We start from the raw sequence: 23,780 nt of genomic DNA, 5'->3' as shown, positions 1-23,780 counted from the left end.
CAGGCAGACTACAGAAAAGCTTACTATCAAAGGTTAGAGGGGGGCTTTCTCAGAGGGCTTTTTACAGTTTTTCTATTCCCAATTAGCCGTTTAAGTGTACTTATTGAAAGTAGTAATTCTTTCATAGGCCGCCCTTTCTTAGTATTTGACGTTCCTTATATTGCGGTATGAGGCTTCGCAGTAGGTTGCAAACATTCATCACCCATGACTGTCCCCAATTGAGCTCAGAAGCTCAATGTCTATCATGACCTCTCTTTTAGAATGTCCAAGAGCAAGCAAACTATTCCTCCAGGAGAGGGCGCCAACAGACTACTAAAGAGATCATCATTACTCAAAGAAAACCCCAAAAACCAATGCATGATAGGAATAAACAGGTAACTTTCTTTGGAGTGGAAGCGGAGAGATCGCACCAGATGCCAATTCTAGATGTTATCACACCTGTGGTCACTGCAGCAGCAGGTGAATCCACTTTGTCCAAAAGGGATCTATTCCATTCAATTGCAAATGATCTAGATAAGACAGAGAACTGCAGCACGGGGACATAGCCGAGTTGGTCAGGTTGAGTGGTGATGAGTTTGCTATTTGGATGAATAAAGAAAGTCAAAAGTGTGAAAGATAAAAAACAAAAGGAGGAAGTGTGAAAAGTGAATGGGCCAAATTGAGGTGCATATGAAGACGTATGCTTTCTTCCAATTCATTAAATCGGGCTAATATGAATCAGGTGAATTGAGTTCTGCTTTTGGAAACTGGGTTAAGAAGGGGTGCACCGTTCCTGGAGGTACTGCAATACCAGGTCAATGCGTGGAGTGGACAGAGCAAGCTCTTTTTCCATCTCCCTGTTCTAAAAATCCATTTAATATATGGTCCCCAGATAGGGGACGTATCAGATATTAAACTGATAAGAACAGATACTACACTTGATCTTAGCCAAAAGGCCGAGAAGCGATAACCAGAATTGGTTTGGGCCTCGAGTGGCACCCTGGCCTATGCCGGACACATCTTAGGGAGAGAGAGCGAGAGGGAGACAAACCCACGCCTACACAAGACATTTTGTCACCCAAGCCAACCCTTGAAAAGGCTGCTTTGCAGAGCCAAAACAAGAAGAATGGTGCGTTTTGCAGCCGCCGCCCACTGCAATGAATCTGAATAACTCCTCCTTTAGGGCGCAAGCAACTCCCCTCCCCCTTGCAGTCTTTCCAATTCACGATACAAAAAGACGGACAGGACAGGTTGCCTGACTTTCCGTCACTGCCACCCTTTGCCATCCTTACCCGTAGAAAGCCCTTTCATCATCCCCAAACCCTAATCTTTTCCCTTTCCTTCCCAGCCCCCAAACCCTGCCCTCTGTACCTTTCTCACCACCCGCTTCCCTTCTCCTGTCATCCCCCTACCACCCGGGAAAAAAAGAGATTGCCCCCTCCTTCCACTAGCCCACCCTCCCACCCAAAGAACAACTTCTTCTGCGCAGCTTGTTTTCTAGGCAGCAGCGCTATTGTGATGTCATCGGGGGGCATTGTGACAAGCCGCCAGTGTTCCGTCTCTTCATGTTGTGCACAGTTCAAACGGAAAATACATCAACAGGCAGACTACAGAAAAGCTTACTATCAAAGGTTAGAGGGGGGCTTTCTCAGAGGGCTTTTTACAGTTTTTCTATTCCCAATTAGCCGTTTAAGTGTACTTATTGAAAGTAGTAATTCTTTCATAGGCCGCCCTTTCTTAGTATTTGACGTTCCTTATATTGCGGTATGAGGCTTCGCAGTAGGTTGCAAACATTCATCACCCATGACTGTCCCCAATTGAGCTCAGAAGCTCAATGTCTATCATGACCTCTCTTTTAGAATGTCCAAGAGCAAGCAAACTATTCCTCCAGGAGAGGGCGCCAACAGACTACTAAAGAGATCATCATTACTCAAAGAAAACCCCAAAAACCAATGCATGATAGGAATAAACAGGTAACTTTCTTTGGAGTGGAAGCGGAGAGATCGCACCAGATGCCAATTCTAGATGTTATCACACCTGTGGTCACTGCAGCAGCAGGTGAATCCACTTTGTCCAAAAGGGATCTATTCCATTCAATTGCAAATGATCTAGATAAGACAGAGAACTGCAGCACGGGGACATAGCCGAGTTGGTCAGGTTGAGTGGTGATGAGTTTGCTATTTGGATGAATAAAGAAAGTCAAAAGTGTGAAAGATAAAAAACAAAAGGAGGAAGTGTGAAAAGTGAATGGGCCAAATTGAGGTGCATATGAAGACGTATGCTTTCTTCCAATTCATTAAATCGGGCTAATATGAATCAGGTGAATTGAGTTCTGCTTTTGGAAACTGGGTTAAGAAGGGGTGCACCGTTCCTGGAGGTACTGCAATACCAGGTCAATGCGTGGAGTGGACAGAGCAAGCTCTTTTTCCATCTCCCTGTTCTAAAAATCCATTTAATATATGGTCCCCAGATAGGGGACGTATCAGATATTAAACTGATAAGAACAGATACTACACTTGATCTTAGCCAAAAGGCCGAGAAGCGATAACCAGAATTGGTTTGGGCCTCGAGTGGCACCCTGGCCTATGCCGGACACATCTTAGGGAGAGAGAGCGAGAGGGAGACAAACCCACGCCTACACAAGACATTTTGTCACCCAAGCCAACCCTTGAAAAGGCTGCTTTGCAGAGCCAAAACAAGAAGAATGGTGCGTTTTGCAGCCGCCGCCCACTGCAATGAATCTGAATAACTCCTCCTTTAGGGCGCAAGCAACTCCCCTCCCCCTTGCAGTCTTTCCAATTCACGATACAAAAAGACGGACAGGACAGGTTGCCTGACTTTCCGTCACTGCCACCCTTTGCCATCCTTACCCGTAGAAAGCCCTTTCATCATCCCCAAACCCTAATCTTTTCCCTTTCCTTCCCAGCCCCCAAACCCTGCCCTCTGTACCTTTCTCACCACCCGCTTCCCTTCTCCTGTCATCCCCCTACCACCCGGGAAAAAAAGAGATTGCCCCCTCCTTCCACTAGCCCACCCTCCCACCCAAAGAACAACTTCTTCTGCGCAGCTTGTTTTCTAGGCAGCAGCGCTATTGTGATGTCATCGGGGGGCATTGTGACAAGCCGCCAGTGTTCCGTCTCTTCATGTTGTGCACAGTTCAAACGGAAAATACATCAACAGGCAGACTACAGAAAAGCTTACTATCAAAGGTTAGAGGGGGGCTTTCTCAGAGGGCTTTTTACAGTTTTTCTATTCCCAATTAGCCGTTTAAGTGTACTTATTGAAAGTAGTAATTCTTTCATAGGCCGCCCTTTCTTAGTATTTGACGTTCCTTATATTGCGGTATGAGGCTTCGCAGTAGGTTGCAAACATTCATCACCCATGACTGTCCCCAATTGAGCTCAGAAGCTCAATGTCTATCATGACCTCTCTTTTAGAATGTCCAAGAGCAAGCAAACTATTCCTCCAGGAGAGGGCGCCAACAGACTACTAAAGAGATCATCATTACTCAAAGAAAACCCCAAAAACCAATGCATGATAGGAATAAACAGGTAACTTTCTTTGGAGTGGAAGCGGAGAGATCGCACCAGATGCCAATTCTAGATGTTATCACACCTGTGGTCACTGCAGCAGCAGGTGAATCCACTTTGTCCAAAAGGGATCTATTCCATTCAATTGCAAATGATCTAGATAAGACAGAGAACTGCAGCACGGGGACATAGCCGAGTTGGTCAGGTTGAGTGGTGATGAGTTTGCTATTTGGATGAATAAAGAAAGTCAAAAGTGTGAAAGATAAAAAACAAAAGGAGGAAGTGTGAAAAGTGAATGGGCCAAATTGAGGTGCATATGAAGACGTATGCTTTCTTCCAATTCATTAAATCGGGCTAATATGAATCAGGTGAATTGAGTTCTGCTTTTGGAAACTGGGTTAAGAAGGGGTGCACCGTTCCTGGAGGTACTGCAATACCAGGTCAATGCGTGGAGTGGACAGAGCAAGCTCTTTTTCCATCTCCCTGTTCTAAAAATCCATTTAATATATGGTCCCCAGATAGGGGACGTATCAGATATTAAACTGATAAGAACAGATTTTTGATTTAACAGCATCTTTATTATCATGCACTACTCACAAAAAGGTAACAAACCGTGTACAGTGCCGCAGCCCCGTACACACAGAACTATACAATCCTTCTTACATAGCCATAGAGTACGACGCACTAAACTATGCATCACACTCCTATGCTTATCCATAACACTCAAGCTGAAAGAAAAAGTTAGACAATAAATAACGACGAACCGGCGATTGGGGGATGGGGGTAGGGGAAAAGGGGGATAGGTTGGGGAAATCACAGGCCCGAAGCTTTATTGAAAGACGCACATAACGGGAAAAGGAGGGAGGGGGCATGGAAGAGGTCTAAACCTCCTCCTCGGCGCTGTCGTCCGGACTGTCCATGATGGAATAGTCTCTGAGCAGGCTGTGGATCAGCTTGCGGCAATCCTGGATAGACATCCTCTCCCTCTTCAAGATGAGCCGGTTCCTGGCGACCCAAATAGCGTCCTTAAAGCAGTTCATAAGGCGCCAAGCCTCCTGGATGGCTCCAACGGTGTGAGTCCCAGGGAAGAGTCCATAAAGTACGGAATGGTACGATAGGCTCCCTCTGGGGACGGAGTTCCTCAGGTCATCCTCCAGGGCAACCAACAGGCGCTGTGCGAAACGGCAGTCCCAAAAGGCGTGCAGCGATGTTTCCTCCACGAAGGGGCACCTTGGGCAGTACCGGGTTTTGCACAGGTTCCGGGCGTGCATGAATGACCGGACGGGCAGTCCGCCCTGTATCGCCATCCATGACAAGTCCTTGTGCCCGTTGGTCAATCCAGCCGATGACACGTTTGTCCAAACAGTCTCCAGTGTGTCGTGATGAAGTCCTGGAATGTTCTCCATTTCGTCCTTGGCTCTGATGAGTTTGTGGATAGTCTTTGGCTTCCACAAATCAGGCTTCAGTCCCTCCAGTTGGTGTTCCCTCACAAACCGAACCACGTCTCCGTAGAACCATGGCGCCGTCCAGTTGTAGGGGAAGGAGCTGTCCCACTTGTCCCAGCCTAACCGTCTCCAAAGGGGGAGCAGGAAGAAGCGAGACATGGACCCACCCGCGGAACCTCTCTTGACTCGCAGAGTTCGGCGAACGCAGTCACATACGAAGGAGGATCGCAGGAGGGTGGGGATATCGGGTACGCCCTTCCCACCCTTGCGAGGATCCTTGTACATGATGCTCCGCTTTACTCTGTCCATCTTGGATCCCCAGACAAAACGAAACACCGTCCTGGTAATGGCCCTGCACACGGTGGCAAGGGGGGGCCAGGCCTGGGCCGTGTACTGCAGCACGGGCAGTACCTCGTTACGCAGGACCAGTGCTTTGCCCTCACAGGTGAGGCGTCTGAGGCTCCACAGACCGATCCGTTGGGTGATCTTGGTCAAGCGTTCCTCCCAGGACTTGAGGGCTGCTCCTTCCTTCCCGAACCAGACTCCAAGAACCTTGATGAAATCCGGCTGGATGCTGAAAGGGAAGGGGGCGGAAGAGGCCGGCTGCCAGTCCCCGAAGAGCATGGCTTCCGACTTCCCGCAGTTGACTTTGGCTCCCGAAGCCCGTCCAAAGGTCTCACAGGTCTGGACGAGGGTGTCGACTGAGCGCCGGTCCGCGCAGAAGACGGTCACGTCGTCCATGTAGAGCGAGCACTTGACCTCGAAGCGTTCTGGTCCTGGTGCGGTGATCCCTCTGATCTCTCCATTCCGCCGGATAGCCTCTGCAAAGAGTTCTATAACACAAACAAAAAGAAGAGGTGACAGAGGACAGCCTTGTCTGACCCCTGAGAGGACCGGGAAGGGGTCAGTCTTCCAGCCGTTCACCAACACCGAGCTGTGAATATCAAAATACATTAGTTGGACATACAAGCAAAACATGTTACCCAAACCTAACCTGTGCAGAGCTTTGCCCAGGAACTCATGGGAAACACGGTCGAAGGCCTTTTCCTGATCCAACGAGATCAGGGCTGCGTGCACCCGGCGGGCTTTGATGTACTCGACCGTGTCCCGCATGAGAGCCAGGCTGTCTGCGATGCGACGTCCGGGGATGCCGCAGGTCTGGTCCGGGTGGATGATCCGTCCGATAACAGTCTTCAATCTCGTTGCCATCGTCTTGGCCAGGATCTTGTAGTCGACGTTCAGAAGGGTGATGGGACGCCAATTCTTCAGGTCGCACCTCTCTCCTTTACGCTTGTACAGGATCGTGACCATTCCTTCCCTCAGAGATGGAGGCATTCTGCCCTCCACCACCATCTCCTCATACAGCCCTAACAGGTCCGGACAGATTAGGTCTCCCAGCGCTACATAGAGCTCTGCTGGGAGGCCGTCACTGCCCGGTGTCCTGCCAGAACTAAAGGATTTGGCAGCCGAGAGCAGCTCGTCCACCGTCAGAGGAACATCCATGGCCGCCGCGTCTGCAGGGTCAAGATGGTTAGTGATACCTGACAGGAACTTATCGGCGGCCTCGGGGTCAGTAGTCTTGCGGGCGTAGAGTTCGCTGTAGAAGTCGCTGACGACCTTCATCACGTTCTCTTTCCCGCGTCGCATGTTTCCACTCTCGTCTCGTAGTTCATTCATGGGCGTGTGACCGGCGTGGAGTTTCCTGAAAAAGAACGAGTTACATTTCTCACCCTTCTCCAGGTTCTCCACTTTGGAACGGAAGACAATTCGCTCGGACTCCTCCTCGAAGTGCCTTTTCAGGCTCCTCTTAGTCTCCTCCAGCTCCTCTCTCACGTCCCAGCCGCATCGAAGAAGGTCCTGCAGGGAACGCAGCTCACGCTGGAGTCTCCTGAAGTCCCTCCTCTTCAGACACGCCTGTTGTTGACTCTTTGCCTGAAAGAAGAAACGGAACTCGAGTTTAACGTATTCCCACCAGTCAGAAACAGACTGGAAGCCCGCCTTGTAGGCCCGCCACGTGGAGTAGGCAGCTCTAAGCTCCTCCAGAATCTCACCCTTTTCCAGCAGAGAGCAGTTCAGCTTCCAGGAGCCCGGGCCAATGGGGAAGCCATGGCCCAGCACACCTTGAAAGTGAATGGCTCTGTGGTCAGAGAAGAAGCAGGGGACCATCGAGTGCCCACTCCGCCCAACCGCCCGAGAGGTAAACACAAAGTCAATCCTGGAACGCAGCGAGCCATCGGATCGGCACCATGAATAGTTCACGGATCCGTGTCCGATGGAGCCAACAACGTCCACAAGAGAGGCTTCGGTCACCATCTCAATGAGCAGTTTGGATGTGACGTCCAACTTGGCAGCCGTTCCAGAACTGCGTCCATCCTCCTCAATCGGGCAGTTGAAATCCCCGGCCATCACTACCGTCCTGGCGGTAGCGAGCTGAGGGCGCAGGGCTTGGAGGAGCTCCAGTCGATCGCTCTTCACAGGAGAAGCATACACATTGATGAACCTGACAGGTTCTCCCGCCCAGGTGCCATCCACGAGCAGTAACCTGCCGCAGACGATTTCCTGAACAGAGTCCAATGTGAAGGCGCTTCCCCTGATCAGCACGGCGACCCCCGCGGACCTACAGTCGCCCCCGCCAGACCAGTAGGATGGGCCATGGGTCCACTCCCTGGCCAGATGGTTGAAGGACCTAGAGGAGGGAAGGGAGCATTCCTGCAGGAAAAATACATCACTAGACTGAGTGTTAAGGAACGCAAAAATTGTCTGACGTCGGAACTTGTCTCTGATGCTCCTAACATTAATGGAAAAGATGTTAATGTTAGCAGTCATTGGAGGAAAGAGAAAGTTAGAGCAGGCGGTGTGCCTTAGTTACCACTCCGGTCGGGCGGTTCTTCCTCTTTGGCACCTGCTGGTAAGGGTATCTCCAGCAGACCCTCTTCTGCTAGCTGATCAAGCAGGGATGGTGCCTCAGTGGCTTCCGACTCCTCCATTTCTTCTTCGGCCACAAGGGACTCCACCATCTGCTCCAACACGTCCGGTTCTGGGAGGAGGCCATCCTCCTCTTCCTGGGGTGGGTTAAGGTCCACAATGAACAGCTTGGAAGGTTCTGCGACAGGACTATCTTCCACCTTCCTTTTCCTTTGGCCTGTACCTGAGGAGACAAGAGCTGGAAAATCCTCCTCGGTGAAAAGTGCAAGAGTGCTGAGGCCCTCTGCTCTCATGGTCTGGGGAGGGAGAGTGGGCTTTGGGGGGGGGGTGAGGAGACCAGCTGAGGAGTAGGGAAATGAGGTGGAGGTAGTGGAATCCTCAGTAGGGTTGGCCGGGGGGGGAGGGGTTTGGACAGGGGTGACAGGGGGGGGGACCAGGGAGGGGGCAGCAGTTTTCTTACCCTTCTTTTCCCTGGACTCCGTGGCTGCTGGGGCATCGGCTGGAGCCACGGTCGCCGGGTTCTTGGCCGCCTTGTCCTTGGCCTCTGTGGCCTTGGTCGTAGCTGCCTTGGTCGACGAAGCTGTGACTACCCGATACTGGGTCGCCGCGGCAACCCTTGCCCAGGATTTCTCCCGCTGTGGGCAGTCCTTGTAAAGGTGGTCCGCCTGTCCACATAGGTTGCAAGTCTTCTTCTTTGGGCAGTCCTTGGAGCTGTGTCCTGTCACCCGGCAAACCCTGCAGGCGTCCTCCTTGCAGGTCTTCATCGAATGCCCTTTCCCGCCACATTTCCTGCAGTTGTGTGGCATGTCCGGGTAGTAGATGAGACCATAGGAGTTTCCCAGAGAGAATGTCGGGGGCAGGTGCTGGAGACCATCCTCGGATGCTGGTTCCCTGTAGAGTCGGACGGTTACTGACCACTTACCCGTCCAGAATCCGTTGCCGTTAAGGATGTGGGATGGCTCCCTCACCACTGTGCAGAGATGTCCCAGGAACGTGGAGATGTCTCTTCCTGGGGTGTGCGGGTTCCGCATGGAGACCGTGATCCTCTTCTCATCCCTCTGTATAGGACAGGATCCTAAAAAAGAATGAAAAGGGGAGTCCGGCATCGCTGCGTTCATCGCCTCCCAGTATCTCCTGCAGGCATTCACCGTGGCAAAGGTTACCAGAAAAATGCCAGTCATGAAGGTCTGGACACTCAGGGTTTCCGCCCTGGAGAAGCCCTGATCCAGAATCATCTTCTTGCAGAACACGTCGCTGGACATGTCCGGCAACCTACCATCCACCGCCTTTAGCTTCAGGGCGACCGTCTGCCGCATCCAAGGCTCCAGGGTTGGAGCCTTTTCAGGCGGCGTCCGGGCTCCCTCCGGCTGGCTGGCGTCGGAGGTAGGGGCCTCTTGGGCCGAAGAAGCCTCTGGATGAGCCTTCCTGGAGGTCCCTGGGTCCTGAGCCTTCCTGGCTGCCTTCTCTGGCTTGCTTGCCATGGCTGGTTCCTGCTTGAGTTCCCGGAGCTGGATCTTGGATTCTTCTCCGGGTGTCTTCTCCCGCTGTGTTCCTCCTCGAAGTTCCTCTGGTCTCCCCAAGTCTTCTCCGAGCCTTCGTCTTCTTGCTTCTTTCTGCCAAGCTCTTCTTCCGTCCGATCTCCCTCTTTCGGTCTCGGCTGGGCTTCGGAGCTTGTCTCCCTGATCGTATCTCGTCAAGTGTAGCTAGCTCAGTTTGTTCTGATAAGAACAGATACTACACTTGATCTTAGCCAAAAGGCCGAGAAGCGATCTGATAAGAACAGATACTACACTTGATCTTAGCCAAAAGGCCGAGAAGCGATAACCAGAATTGGTTTGGGCCTCGAGTGGCACCCTGGCCTATGCCGGACACATCTTAGGGAGAGAGAGCGAGAGGGAGACAAACCCACGCCTACACAAGACATTTTGTCACCCAAGCCAACCCTTGAAAAGGCTGCTTTGCAGAGCCAAAACAAGAAGAATGGTGCGTTTTGCAGCCGCCGCCCACTGCAATGAATCTGAATAACTCCTCCTTTAGGGCGCAAGCAACTCCCCTCCCCCTTGCAGTCTTTCCAATTCACGATACAAAAAGACGGACAGGACAGGTTGCCTGACTTTCCGTCACTGCCACCCTTTGCCATCCTTACCCGTAGAAAGCCCTTTCATCATCCCCAAACCCTAATCTTTTCCCTTTCCTTCCCAGCCCCCAAACCCTGCCCTCTGTACCTTTCTCACCACCCGCTTCCCTTCTCCTGTCATCCCCCTACCACCCGGGAAAAAAAGAGATTGCCCCCTCCTTCCACTAGCCCACCCTCCCACCCAAAGAACAACTTCTTCTGCGCAGCTTGTTTTCTAGGCAGCAGCGCTATTGTGATGTCATCGGGGGGCATTGTGACAAGCCGCCAGTGTTCCGTCTCTTCATGTTGTGCACAGTTCAAACGGAAAATACATCAACAGGCAGACTACAGAAAAGCTTACTATCAAAGGTTAGAGGGGGGCTTTCTCAGAGGGCTTTTTACAGTTTTTCTATTCCCAATTAGCCGTTTAAGTGTACTTATTGAAAGTAGTAATTCTTTCATAGGCCGCCCTTTCTTAGTATTTGACGTTCCTTATATTGCGGTATGAGGCTTCGCAGTAGGTTGCAAACATTCATCACCCATGACTGTCCCCAATTGAGCTCAGAAGCTCAATGTCTATCATGACCTCTCTTTTAGAATGTCCAAGAGCAAGCAAACTATTCCTCCAGGAGAGGGCGCCAACAGACTACTAAAGAGATCATCATTACTCAAAGAAAACCCCAAAAACCAATGCATGATAGGAATAAACAGGTAACTTTCTTTGGAGTGGAAGCGGAGAGATCGCACCAGATGCCAATTCTAGATGTTATCACACCTGTGGTCACTGCAGCAGCAGGTGAATCCACTTTGTCCAAAAGGGATCTATTCCATTCAATTGCAAATGATCTAGATAAGACAGAGAACTGCAGCACGGGGACATAGCCGAGTTGGTCAGGTTGAGTGGTGATGAGTTTGCTATTTGGATGAATAAAGAAAGTCAAAAGTGTGAAAGATAAAAAACAAAAGGAGGAAGTGTGAAAAGTGAATGGGCCAAATTGAGGTGCATATGAAGACGTATGCTTTCTTCCAATTCATTAAATCGGGCTAATATGAATCAGGTGAATTGAGTTCTGCTTTTGGAAACTGGGTTAAGAAGGGGTGCACCGTTCCTGGAGGTACTGCAATACCAGGTCAATGCGTGGAGTGGACAGAGCAAGCTCTTTTTCCATCTCCCTGTTCTAAAAATCCATTTAATATATGGTCCCCAGATAGGGGACGTATCAGATATTAAACTGATAAGAACAGATACTACACTTGATCTTAGCCAAAAGGCCGAGAAGCGATAACCAGAATTGGTTTGGGCCTCGAGTGGCACCCTGGCCTATGCCGGACACATCTTAGGGAGAGAGAGCGAGAGGGAGACAAACCCACGCCTACACAAGACATTTTGTCACCCAAGCCAACCCTTGAAAAGGCTGCTTTGCAGAGCCAAAACAAGAAGAATGGTGCGTTTTGCAGCCGCCGCCCACTGCAATGAATCTGAATAACTCCTCCTTTAGGGCGCAAGCAACTCCCCTCCCCCTTGCAGTCTTTCCAATTCACGATACAAAAAGACGGACAGGACAGGTTGCCTGACTTTCCGTCACTGCCACCCTTTGCCATCCTTACCCGTAGAAAGCCCTTTCATCATCCCCAAACCCTAATCTTTTCCCTTTCCTTCCCAGCCCCCAAACCCTGCCCTCTGTACCTTTCTCACCACCCGCTTCCCTTCTCCTGTCATCCCCCTACCACCCGGGAAAAAAAGAGATTGCCCCCTCCTTCCACTAGCCCACCCTCCCACCCAAAGAACAACTTCTTCTGCGCAGCTTGTTTTCTAGGCAGCAGCGCTATTGTGATGTCATCGGGGGGCATTGTGACAAGCCGCCAGTGTTCCGTCTCTTCATGTTGTGCACAGTTCAAACGGAAAATACATCAACAGGCAGACTACAGAAAAGCTTACTATCAAAGGTTAGAGGGGGGCTTTCTCAGAGGGCTTTTTACAGTTTTTCTATTCCCAATTAGCCGTTTAAGTGTACTTATTGAAAGTAGTAATTCTTTCATAGGCCGCCCTTTCTTAGTATTTGACGTTCCTTATATTGCGGTATGAGGCTTCGCAGTAGGTTGCAAACATTCATCACCCATGACTGTCCCCAATTGAGCTCAGAAGCTCAATGTCTATCATGACCTCTCTTTTAGAATGTCCAAGAGCAAGCAAACTATTCCTCCAGGAGAGGGCGCCAACAGACTACTAAAGAGATCATCATTACTCAAAGAAAACCCCAAAAACCAATGCATGATAGGAATAAACAGGTAACTTTCTTTGGAGTGGAAGCGGAGAGATCGCACCAGATGCCAATTCTAGATGTTATCACACCTGTGGTCACTGCAGCAGCAGGTGAATCCACTTTGTCCAAAAGGGATCTATTCCATTCAATTGCAAATGATCTAGATAAGACAGAGAACTGCAGCACGGGGACATAGCCGAGTTGGTCAGGTTGAGTGGTGATGAGTTTGCTATTTGGATGAATAAAGAAAGTCAAAAGTGTGAAAGATAAAAAACAAAAGGAGGAAGTGTGAAAAGTGAATGGGCCAAATTGAGGTGCATATGAAGACGTATGCTTTCTTCCAATTCATTAAATCGGGCTAATATGAATCAGGTGAATTGAGTTCTGCTTTTGGAAACTGGGTTAAGAAGGGGTGCACCGTTCCTGGAGGTACTGCAATACCAGGTCAATGCGTGGAGTGGACAGAGCAAGCTCTTTTTCCATCTCCCTGTTCTAAAAATCCATTTAATATATGGTCCCCAGATAGGGGACGTATCAGATATTAAACTGATAAGAACAGATACTACACTTGATCTTAGCCAAAAGGCCGAGAAGCGATAACCAGAATTGGTTTGGGCCTCGAGTGGCACCCTGGCCTATGCCGGACACATCTTAGGGAGAGAGAGCGAGAGGGAGACAAACCCACGCCTACACAAGACATTTTGTCACCCAAGCCAACCCTTGAAAAGGCTGCTTTGCAGAGCCAAAACAAGAAGAATGGTGCGTTTTGCAGCCGCCGCCCACTGCAATGAATCTGAATAACTCCTCCTTTAGGGCGCAAGCAACTCCCCTCCCCCTTGCAGTCTTTCCAATTCACGATACAAAAAGACGGACAGGACAGGTTGCCTGACTTTCCGTCACTGCCACCCTTTGCCATCCTTACCCGTAGAAAGCCCTTTCATCATCCCCAAACCCTAATCTTTTCCCTTTCCTTCCCAGCCCCCAAACCCTGCCCTCTGTACCTTTCTCACCACCCGCTTCCCTTCTCCTGTCATCCCCCTACCACCCGGGAAAAAAAGAGATTGCCCCCTCCTTCCACTAGCCCACCCTCCCACCCAAAGAACAACTTCTTCTGCGCAGCTTGTTTTCTAGGCAGCAGCGCTATTGTGATGTCATCGGGGGGCATTGTGACAAGCCGCCAGTGTTCCGTCTCTTCATGTTGTGCACAGTTCAAACGGAAAATACATCAACAGGCAGACTACAGAAAAGCTTACTATCAAAGGTTAGAGGGGGGCTTTCTCAGAGGGCTTTTTACAGTTTTTCTATTCCCAATTAGCCGTTTAAGTGTACTTATTGAAAGTAGTAATTCTTTCATAGGCCGCCCTTTCTTAGTATTTGACGTTCCTTATATTGCGGTATGAGGCTTCGCAGTAGGTTGCAAACATTCATCACCCATGACTGTCCCCAATTGAGCTCAGAAGCTCAATGTCTATCATGACCTCTCTTTTAGAATGTCCAAGAGCAAGCAAACTATTCCTCCAGGAGAGGGCGCCAACAGACTACTAAAGAGATCATCATTACTCAAAGAAAACCCCAAAAACCAATGCATGATAGGAATAAACAGGTAACTTTCTTTGGAGTGGAAGCGGAGAGATCGCACCAGATGCCAATTCTAGATGTTATCACACCTGTGGTCACTGCAGCAGCAGGTGAATCCACTTTGTCCAAAAGGGATCTATTCCATTCAATTGCAAATGATCTAGATAAGACAGAGAACTGCAGCACGGGGACATAGCCGAGTTGGTCAGGTTGAGTGGTGATGAGTTTGCTATTTGGATGAATAAAGAAAGTCAAAAGTGTGAAAGATAAAAAACAAAAGGAGGAAGTGTGAAAAGTGAATGGGCCAAATTGAGGTGCATATGAAGACGTATGCTTTCTTCCAATTCATTAAATCGGGCTAATATGAATCAGGTGAATTGAGTTCTGCTTTTGGAAACTGGGTTAAGAAGGGGTGCACCGTTCCTGGAGGTACTGCAATACCAGGTCAATGCGTGGAGTGGACAGAGCAAGCTCTTTTTCCATCTCCCTGTTCTAAAAATCCATTTAATATATGGTCCCCAGATAGGGGACGTATCAGATATTAAACTGATAAGAACAGATACTACACTTGATCTTAGCCAAAAGGCCGAGAAGCGATAACCAGAATTGGTTTGGGCCTCGAGTGGCACCCTGGCCTATGCCGGACACATCTTAGGGAGAGAGAGCGAGAGGGAGACAAACCCACGCCTACACAAGACATTTTGTCACCCAAGCCAACCCTTGAAAAGGCTGCTTTGCAGAGCCAAAACAAGAAGAATGGTGCGTTTTGCAGCCGCCGCCCACTGCAATGAATCTGAATAACTCCTCCTTTAGGGCGCAAGCAACTCCCCTCCCCCTTGCAGTCTTTCCAATTCACGATACAAAAAGACGGACAGGACAGGTTGCCTGACTTTCCGTCACTGCCACCCTTTGCCATCCTTACCCGTAGAAAGCCCTTTCATCATCCCCAAACCCTAATCTTTTCCCTTTCCTTCCCAGCCCCCAAACCCTGCCCTCTGTACCTTTCTCACCACCCGCTTCCCTTCTCCTGTCATCCCCCTACCACCCGGGAAAAAAAGAGATTGCCCCCTCCTTCCACTAGCCCACCCTCCCACCCAAAGAACAACTTCTTCTGCGCAGCTTGTTTTCTAGGCAGCAGCGCTATTGTGATGTCATCGGGGGGCATTGTGACAAGCCGCCAGTGTTCCGTCTCTTCATGTTGTGCACAGTTCAAACGGAAAATACATCAACAGGCAGACTACAGAAAAGCTTACTATCAAAGGTTAGAGGGGGGCTTTCTCAGAGGGCTTTTTACAGTTTTTCTATTCCCAATTAGCCGTTTAAGTGTACTTATTGAAAGTAGTAATTCTTTCATAGGCCGCCCTTTCTTAGTATTTGACGTTCCTTATATTGCGGTATGAGGCTTCGCAGTAGGTTGCAAACATTCATCACCCATGACTGTCCCCAATTGAGCTCAGAAGCTCAATGTCTATCATGACCTCTCTTTTAGAATGTCCAAGAGCAAGCAAACTATTCCTCCAGGAGAGGGCGCCAACAGACTACTAAAGAGATCATCATTACTCAAAGAAAACCCCAAAAACCAATGCATGATAGGAATAAACAGGTAACTTTCTTTGGAGTGGAAGCGGAGAGATCGCACCAGATGCCAATTCTAGATGTTATCACACCTGTGGTCACTGCAGCAGCAGGTGAATCCACTTTGTCCAAAAGGGATCTATTCCATTCAATTGCAAATGATCTAGATAAGACAGAGAACTGCAGCACGGGGACATAGCCGAGTTGGTCAGGTTGAGTGGTGATGAGTTTGCTATTTGGATGAATAAAGAAAGTCAAAAGTGTGAAAGATAAAAAACAAAAGGAGGAAGTGTGAAAAGTGAATGGGCCAAATTGAGGTGCATATGAAGACGTATGCTTTCTTCCAATTCATTAAATCGGGCTAATATGAATCAGGTGAATTGAGTTCTGCTTTTGGAAACTGGGTTAAGAAGGGGTGCACCGTTCCTGGAGGTACTGCAATACCAGGTCAATGCGTGGAGTGGACAGAGCAAGCTCTTTTTCCATCTCCCTGTTCTAAAAATCCATTTAATATATGGTCCCCAGATAGGGGACGTATCAGATATTAAACTGATAAGAACAGATACTACACTTGATCTTAGCCAAAAGGCTGAGAAGCGATAACCAGAATTGGTTTGGGCCTCGAGTGGCACCCTGGCCTATGCCGGACACATCTTAGGGAGAGAGAGCGAGAGGGAGACAAACCCACGCCTACACAAGACATTTTGTCACCCAAGCCAACCCTTGAAAAGGCTGCTTTGCAGAGCCAAAACAAGAAGAATGGTGCGTTTTGCAGCCGCCGCCCACTGCAATGAATCTGAATAACTCCTCCTTTAGGGCGCAAGCAACTCCCCTCCCCCTTGCAGTCTTTCCAATTCACGATACAAAAAGACGGACAGGACAGGTTGCCTGACTTTCCGTCACTGCCACCCTTTGCCATCCTTACCCGTAGAAAGCCCTTTCATCATCCCCAAACCCTAATCTTTTCCCTTTCCTTCCCAGCCCCCAAACCCTGCCCTCTGTACCTTTCTCACCACCCGCTTCCCTTCTCCTGTCATCCCCCTACCACCCGGGAAAAAAAGAGATTGCCCCCTCCTTCCACTAGCCCACCCTCCCACCCAAAGAACAACTTCTTCTGCGCAGCTTGTTTTCTAGGCAGCAGCGCTATTGTGATGTCATCGGGGGGCATTGTGACAAGCCGCCAGTGTTCCGTCTCTTCATGTTGTGCACAGTTCAAACGGAAAATACATCAACAGGCAGACTACAGAAAAGCTTACTATCAAAGGTTAGAGGGGGGCTTTCTCAGAGGGCTTTTTACAGTTTTTCTATTCCCAATTAGCCGTTTAAGTGTACTTATTGAAAGTAGTAATTCTTTCATAGGCCGCCCTTTCTTAGTATTTGACGTTCCTTATATTGCGGTATGAGGCTTCGCAGTAGGTTGCAAACATTCATCACCCATGACTGTCCCCAATTGAGCTCAGAAGCTCAATGTCTATCATGACCTCTCTTTTAGAATGTCCAAGAGCAAGCAAACTATTCCTCCAGGAGAGGGCGCCAACAGACTACTAAAGAGATCATCATTACTCAAAGAAAACCCCAAAAACCAATGCATGATAGGAATAAACAGGTAACTTTCTTTGGAGTGGAAGCGGAGAGATCGCACCAGATGCCAATTCTAGATGTTATCACACCTGTGGTCACTGCAGCAGCAGGTGAATCCACTTTGTCCAAAAGGGATCTATTCCATTCAATTGCAAATGATCTAGATAAGACAGAGAACTGCAGCACGGGGACATAGCCGAGTTGGTCAGGTTGAGTGGTGATGAGTTTGCTATTTGGATGAATAAAGAAAGTCAAAAGTGTGAAAGATAAAAAACAAAAGGAGGAAGTGTGAAAAGTGAATGGGCCAAATTGAGGTGCATATGAAGACGTATGCTTTCTTCCAATTCATTAAATCGGGCTAATATGAATCAGGTGAATTGAGTTCTGCTTTTGGAAACTGGGTTAAGAAGGGGTGCACCGTTCCTGGAGGTACTGCAATACCAGGTCAATGCGTGGAGTGGACAGAGCAAGCTCTTTTTCCATCTCCCTGTTCTAAAAATCCATTTAATATATGGTCCCCAGATAGGGGACGTATCAGATATTAAACTGATAAGAACAGATACTACACTTGATCTTAGCCAAAAGGCCGAGAAGCGATAACCAGAATTGGTTTGGGCCTCGAGTGGCACCCTGGCCTATGCCGGACACATCTTAGGGAGAGAGAGCGAGAGGGAGACAAACCCACGCCTACACAAGACATTTTGTCACCCAAGCCAACCCTTGAAAAGGCTGCTTTGCAGAGCCAAAACAAGAAGAATGGTGCGTTTTGCAGCCGCCGCCCACTGCAATGAATCTGAATAACTCCTCCTTTAGGGCGCAAGCAACTCCCCTCCCCCTTGCAGTCTTTCCAATTCACGATACAAAAAGACGGACAGGACAGGTTGCCTGACTTTCCGTCACTGCCACCCTTTGCCATCCTTACCCGTAGAAAGCCCTTTCATCATCCCCAAACCCTAATCTTTTCCCTTTCCTTCCCAGCCCCCAAACCCTGCCCTCTGTACCTTTCTCACCACCCGCTTCCCTTCTCCTGTCATCCCCCTACCACCCGGGAAAAAAAGAGATTGCCCCCTCCTTCCACTAGCCCACCCTCCCACCCAAAGAACAACTTCTTCTGCGCAGCTTGTTTTCTAGGCAGCAGCGCTATTGTGATGTCATCGGGGGGCATTGTGACAAGCCGCCAGTGTTCCGTCTCTTCATGTTGTGCACAGTTCAAACGGAAAATACATCAACAGGCAGACTACAGAAAAGCTTACTATCAAAGGTTAGAGGGGGGCTTTCTCAGAGGGCTTTTTACAGTTTTTCTATTCCCAATTAGCCGTTTAAGTGTACTTATTGAAAGTAGTAATTCTTTCATAGGCCGCCCTTTCTTAGTATTTGACGTTCCTTATATTGCGGTATGAGGCTTCGCAGTAGGTTGCAAACATTCATCACCCATGACTGTCCCCAATTGAGCTCAGAAGCTCAATGTCTATCATGACCTCTCTTTTAGAATGTCCAAGAGCAAGCAAACTATTCCTCCAGGAGAGGGCGCCAACAGACTACTAAAGAGATCATCATTACTCAAAGAAAACCCCAAAAACCAATGCATGATAGGAATAAACAGGTAACTTTCTTTGGAGTGGAAGCGGAGAGATCGCACCAGATGCCAATTCTAGATGTTATCACACCTGTGGTCACTGCAGCAGCAGGTGAATCCACTTTGTCCAAAAGGGATCTATTCCATTCAATTGCAAATGATCTAGATAAGACAGAGAACTGCAGCACGGGGACATAGCCGAGTTGGTCAGGTTGAGTGGTGATGAGTTTGCTATTTGGATGAATAAAGAAAGTCAAAAGTGTGAAAGATAAAAAACAAAAGGAGGAAGTGTGAAAAGTGAATGGGCCAAATTGAGGTGCATATGAAGACGTATGCTTTCTTCCAATTCATTAAATCGGGCTAATATGAATCAGGTGAATTGAGTTCTGCTTTTGGAAACTGGGTTAAGAAGGGGTGCACCGTTCCTGGAGGTACTGCAATACCAGGTCAATGCGTGGAGTGGACAGAGCAAGCTCTTTTTCCATCTCCCTGTTCTAAAAATCCATTTAATATATGGTCCCCAGATAGGGGACGTATCAGATATTAAACTGATAAGAACAGATACTACACTTGATCTTAGCCAAAAGGCCGAGAAGCGATAACCAGAATTGGTTTGGGCCTCGAGTGGCACCCTGGCCTATGCCGGACACATCTTAGGGAGAGAGAGCGAGAGGGAGACAAACCCACGCCTACACAAGACATTTTGTCACCCAAGCCAACCCTTGAAAAGGCTGCTTTGCAGAGCCAAAACAAGAAGAATGGTGCGTTTTGCAGCCGCCGCCCACTGCAATGAATCTGAATAACTCCTCCTTTAGGGCGCAAGCAACTCCCCTCCCCCTTGCAGTCTTTCCAATTCACGATACAAAAAGACGGACAGGACAGGTTGCCTGACTTTCCGTCACTGCCACCCTTTGCCATCCTTACCCGTAGAAAGCCCTTTCATCATCCCCAAACCCTAATCTTTTCCCTTTCCTTCCCAGCCCCCAAACCCTGCCCTCTGTACCTTTCTCACCACCCGCTTCCCTTCTCCTGTCATCCCCCTACCACCCGGGAAAAAAAGAGATTGCCCCCTCCTTCCACTAGCCCACCCTCCCACCCAAAGAACAACTTCTTCTGCGCAGCTTGTTTTCTAGGCAGCAGCGCTATTGTGATGTCATCGGGGGGCATTGTGACAAGCCGCCAGTGTTCCGTCTCTTCATGTTGTGCACAGTTCAAACGGAAAATACATCAACAGGCAGACTACAGAAAAGCTTACTATCAAAGGTTAGAGGGGGGCTTTCTCAGAGGGCTTTTTACAGTTTTTCTATTCCCAATTAGCCGTTTAAGTGTACTTATTGAAAGTAGTAATTCTTTCATAGGCCGCCCTTTCTTAGTATTTGACGTTCCTTATATTGCGGTATGAGGCTTCGCAGTAGGTTGCAAACATTCATCACCCATGACTGTCCCCAATTGAGCTCAGAAGCTCAATGTCTATCATGACCTCTCTTTTAGAATGTCCAAGAGCAAGCAAACTATTCCTCCAGGAGAGGGCGCCAACAGACTACTAAAGAGATCATCATTACTCAAAGAAAACCCCAAAAACCAATGCATGATAGGAATAAACAGGTAACTTTCTTTGGAGTGGAAGCGGAGAGATCGCACCAGATGCCAATTCTAGATGTTATCACACCTGTGGTCACTGCAGCAGCAGGTGAATCCACTTTGTCCAAAAGGGATCTATTCCATTCAATTGCAAATGATCTAGATAAGACAGAGAACTGCAGCACGGGGACATAGCCGAGTTGGTCAGGTTGAGTGGTGATGAGTTTGCTATTTGGATGAATAAAGAAAGTCAAAAGTGTGAAAGATAAAAAACAAAAGGAGGAAGTGTGAAAAGTGAATGGGCCAAATTGAGGTGCATATGAAGACGTATGCTTTCTTCCAATTCATTAAATCGGGCTAATATGAATCAGGTGAATTGAGTTCTGCTTTTGGAAACTGGGTTAAGAAGGGGTGCACCGTTCCTGGAGGTACTGCAATACCAGGTCAATGCGTGGAGTGGACAGAGCAAGCTCTTTTTCCATCTCCCTGTTCTAAAAATCCATTTAATATATGGTCCCCAGATAGGGGACGTATCAGATATTAAACTGATAAGAACAGATACTACACTTGATCTTAGCCAAAAGGCCGAGAAGCGATAACCAGAATTGGTTTGGGCCTCGAGTGGCACCCTGGCCTATGCCGGACACATCTTAGGGAGAGAGAGCGAGAGGGAGACAAACCCACGCCTACACAAGACATTTTGTCACCCAAGCCAACCCTTGAAAAGGCTGCTTTGCAGAGCCAAAACAAGAAGAATGGTGCGTTTTGCAGCCGCCGCCCACTGCAATGAATCTGAATAACTCCTCCTTTAGGGCGCAAGCAACTCCCCTCCCCCTTGCAGTCTTTCCAATTCACGATACAAAAAGACGGACAGGACAGGTTGCCTGACTTTCCGTCACTGCCACCCTTTGCCATCCTTACCCGTAGAAAGCCCTTTCATCATCCCCAAACCCTAATCTTTTCCCTTTCCTTCCCAGCCCCCAAACCCTGCCCTCTGTACCTTTCTCACCACCCGCTTCCCTTCTCCTGTCATCCCCCTACCACCCGGGAAAAAAAGAGATTGCCCCCTCCTTCCACTAGCCCACCCTCCCACCCAAAGAACAACTTCTTCTGCGCAGCTTGTTTTCTAGGCAGCAGCGCTATTGTGATGTCATCGGGGGGCATTGTGACAAGCCGCCAGTGTTCCGTCTCTTCATGTTGTGCACAGTTCAAACGGAAAATACATCAACAGGCAGACTACAGAAAAGCTTACTATCAAAGGTTAGAGGGGGGCTTTCTCAGAGGGCTTTTTACAGTTTTTCTATTCCCAATTAGCCGTTTAAGTGTACTTATTGAAAGTAGTAATTCTTTCATAGGCCGCCCTTTCTTAGTATTTGACGTTCCTTATATTGCGGTATGAGGCTTCGCAGTAGGTTGCAAACATTCATCACCCATGACTGTCCCCAATTGAGCTCAGAAGCTCAATGTCTATCATGACCTCTCTTTTAGAATGTCCAAGAGCAAGCAAACTATTCCTCCAGGAGAGGGCGCCAACAGACTACTAAAGAGATCATCATTACTCAAAGAAAACCCCAAAAACCAATGCATGATAGGAATAAACAGGTAACTTTCTTTGGAGTGGAAGCGGAGAGATCGCACCAGATGCCAATTCTAGATGTTATCACACCTGTGGTCACTGCAGCAGCAGGTGAATCCACTTTGTCCAAAAGGGATCTATTCCATTCAATTGCAAATGATCTAGATAAGACAGAGAACTGCAGCACGGGGACATAGCCGAGTTGGTCAGGTTGAGTGGTGATGAGTTTGCTATTTGGATGAATAAAGAAAGTCAAAAGTGTGAAAGATAAAAAACAAAAGGAGGAAGTGTGAAAAGTGAATGGGCCAAATTGAGGTGCATATGAAGACGTATGCTTTCTTCCAATTCATTAAATCGGGCTAATATGAATCAGGTGAATTGAGTTCTGCTTTTGGAAACTGGGTTAAGAAGGGGTGCACCGTTCCTGGAGGTACTGCAATACCAGGTCAATGCGTGGAGTGGACAGAGCAAGCTCTTTTTCCATCTCCCTGTTCTAAAAATCCATTTAATATATGGTCCCCAGATAGGGGACGTATCAGATATTAAACTGATAAGAACAGATACTACACTTGATCTTAGCCAAAAGGCCGAGAAGCGATAACCAGAATTGGTTTGGGCCTCGAGTGGCACCCTGGCCTATGCCGGACACATCTTAGGGAGAGAGAGCGAGAGGGAGACAAACCCACGCCTACACAAGACATTTTGTCACCCAAGCCAACCCTTGAAAAGGCTGCTTTGCAGAGCCAAAACAAGAAGAATGGTGCGTTTTGCAGCCGCCGCCCACTGCAATGAATCTGAATAACTCCTCCTTTAGGGCGCAAGCAACTCCCCTCCCCCTTGCAGTCTTTCCAATTCACGATACAAAAAGACGGACAGGACAGGTTGCCTGACTTTCCGTCACTGCCACCCTTTGCCATCCTTACCCGTAGAAAGCCCTTTCATCATCCCCAAACCCTAATCTTTTCCCTTTCCTTCCCAGCCCCCAAACCCTGCCCTCTGTACCTTTCTCACCACCCGCTTCCCTTCTCCTGTCATCCCCCTACCACCCGGGAAAAAAAGAGATTGCCCCCTCCTTCCACTAGCCCACCCTCCCACCCAAAGAACAACTTCTTCTGCGCAGCTTGTTTTCTAGGCAGCAGCGCTATTGTGATGTCATCGGGGGGCATTGTGACAAGCCGCCAGTGTTCCGTCTCTTCATGTTGTGCACAGTTCAAACGGAAAATACATCAACAGGCAGACTACAGAAAAGCTTACTATCAAAGGTTAGAGGGGGGCTTTCTCAGAGGGCTTTTTACAGTTTTTCTATTCCCAATTAGCCGTTTAAGTGTACTTATTGAAAGTAGTAATTCTTTCATAGGCCGCCCTTTCTTAGTATTTGACGTTCCTTATATTGCGGTATGAGGCTTCGCAGTAGGTTGCAAACATTCATCACCCATGACTGTCCCCAATTGAGCTCAGAAGCTCAATGTCTATCATGACCTCTCTTTTAGAATGTCCAAGAGCAAGCAAACTATTCCTCCAGGAGAGGGCGCCAACAGACTACTAAAGAGATCATCATTACTCAAAGAAAACCCCAAAAACCAATGCATGATAGGAATAAACAGGTAACTTTCTTTGGAGTGGAAGCGGAGAGATCGCACCAGATGCCAATTCTAGATGTTATCACACCTGTGGTCACTGCAGCAGCAGGTGAATCCACTTTGTCCAAAAGGGATCTATTCCATTCAATTGCAAATGATCTAGATAAGACAGAGAACTGCAGCACGGGGACATAGCCGAGTTGGTCAGGTTGAGTGGTGATGAGTTTGCTATTTGGATGAATAAAGAAAGTCAAAAGTGTGAAAGATAAAAAACAAAAGGAGGAAGTGTGAAAAGTGAATGGGCCAAATTGAGGTGCATATGAAGACGTATGCTTTCTTCCAATTCATTAAATCGGGCTAATATGAATCAGGTGAATTGAGTTCTGCTTTTGGAAACTGGGTTAAGAAGGGGTGCACCGTTCATGGAGGTACTGCAATACCAGGTCAATGCGTGGAGTGGACAGAGCAAGCTCT

General features: G+C 48.5%; 10 non-coding genes and 2 pseudogenes across 10 annotated transcripts; all 12 read right to left on the bottom strand.

Annotated features, from left to right (window-relative positions):
* Positions 1–756: 756 nt before the first annotated feature.
* LOC142278695 (U2 spliceosomal RNA) lies at positions 757–947 on the bottom strand. Its single transcript, XR_012741498.1, has one exon. It is a non-coding gene; the product is annotated as a U2 spliceosomal RNA (small nuclear RNA).
* A 1,387-nt stretch (positions 948–2,334) lies between these two features.
* LOC142278694 (U2 spliceosomal RNA) lies at positions 2,335–2,525 on the bottom strand. Its single transcript, XR_012741497.1, has one exon. It is a non-coding gene; the product is annotated as a U2 spliceosomal RNA (small nuclear RNA).
* Positions 2,526–3,912: 1,387 nt separating this feature from the next.
* Positions 3,913–4,116, bottom strand: LOC142278711 (U2 spliceosomal RNA; annotated as a pseudogene).
* Positions 4,117–9,573: 5,457 nt separating this feature from the next.
* On the bottom strand, positions 9,574–9,701 carry LOC142278712 (U2 spliceosomal RNA; annotated as a pseudogene).
* Positions 9,702–11,088: 1,387 nt separating this feature from the next.
* On the bottom strand, positions 11,089–11,279 carry LOC142278693 (U2 spliceosomal RNA). Its single transcript, XR_012741496.1, has one exon. It is a non-coding gene; the product is annotated as a U2 spliceosomal RNA (small nuclear RNA).
* Positions 11,280–12,666: 1,387 nt separating this feature from the next.
* On the bottom strand, positions 12,667–12,857 carry LOC142278691 (U2 spliceosomal RNA). Its single transcript, XR_012741495.1, has one exon. It is a non-coding gene; the product is annotated as a U2 spliceosomal RNA (small nuclear RNA).
* A 1,387-nt stretch (positions 12,858–14,244) lies between these two features.
* On the bottom strand, positions 14,245–14,435 carry LOC142278716 (U2 spliceosomal RNA). The gene has a single exon (XR_012741515.1). It is a non-coding gene; the product is annotated as a U2 spliceosomal RNA (small nuclear RNA).
* A 1,387-nt stretch (positions 14,436–15,822) lies between these two features.
* LOC142278709 (U2 spliceosomal RNA) lies at positions 15,823–16,013 on the bottom strand. Its single transcript, XR_012741511.1, has one exon. It is a non-coding gene; the product is annotated as a U2 spliceosomal RNA (small nuclear RNA).
* A 1,387-nt stretch (positions 16,014–17,400) lies between these two features.
* Positions 17,401–17,591, bottom strand: LOC142278715 (U2 spliceosomal RNA). The gene has a single exon (XR_012741514.1). It is a non-coding gene; the product is annotated as a U2 spliceosomal RNA (small nuclear RNA).
* Positions 17,592–18,978: 1,387 nt separating this feature from the next.
* Positions 18,979–19,169, bottom strand: LOC142278713 (U2 spliceosomal RNA). Its single transcript, XR_012741513.1, has one exon. It is a non-coding gene; the product is annotated as a U2 spliceosomal RNA (small nuclear RNA).
* Positions 19,170–20,556: 1,387 nt separating this feature from the next.
* Positions 20,557–20,747, bottom strand: LOC142278702 (U2 spliceosomal RNA). Its single transcript, XR_012741505.1, has one exon. It is a non-coding gene; the product is annotated as a U2 spliceosomal RNA (small nuclear RNA).
* A 1,387-nt stretch (positions 20,748–22,134) lies between these two features.
* LOC142278690 (U2 spliceosomal RNA) lies at positions 22,135–22,325 on the bottom strand. Its single transcript, XR_012741494.1, has one exon. It is a non-coding gene; the product is annotated as a U2 spliceosomal RNA (small nuclear RNA).
* Between the last annotated feature and the right edge of the window lie 1,455 nt (positions 22,326–23,780).

This window comes from Anomaloglossus baeobatrachus, unplaced genomic scaffold (assembly GCF_048569485.1).
Source record: "Anomaloglossus baeobatrachus isolate aAnoBae1 unplaced genomic scaffold, aAnoBae1.hap1 Scaffold_4193, whole genome shotgun sequence".
Taxonomy (NCBI): Eukaryota; Metazoa; Chordata; class Amphibia; order Anura; family Aromobatidae; genus Anomaloglossus; species Anomaloglossus baeobatrachus.
This window is presented reverse-complemented; position numbering and strand designations above follow the sequence as displayed.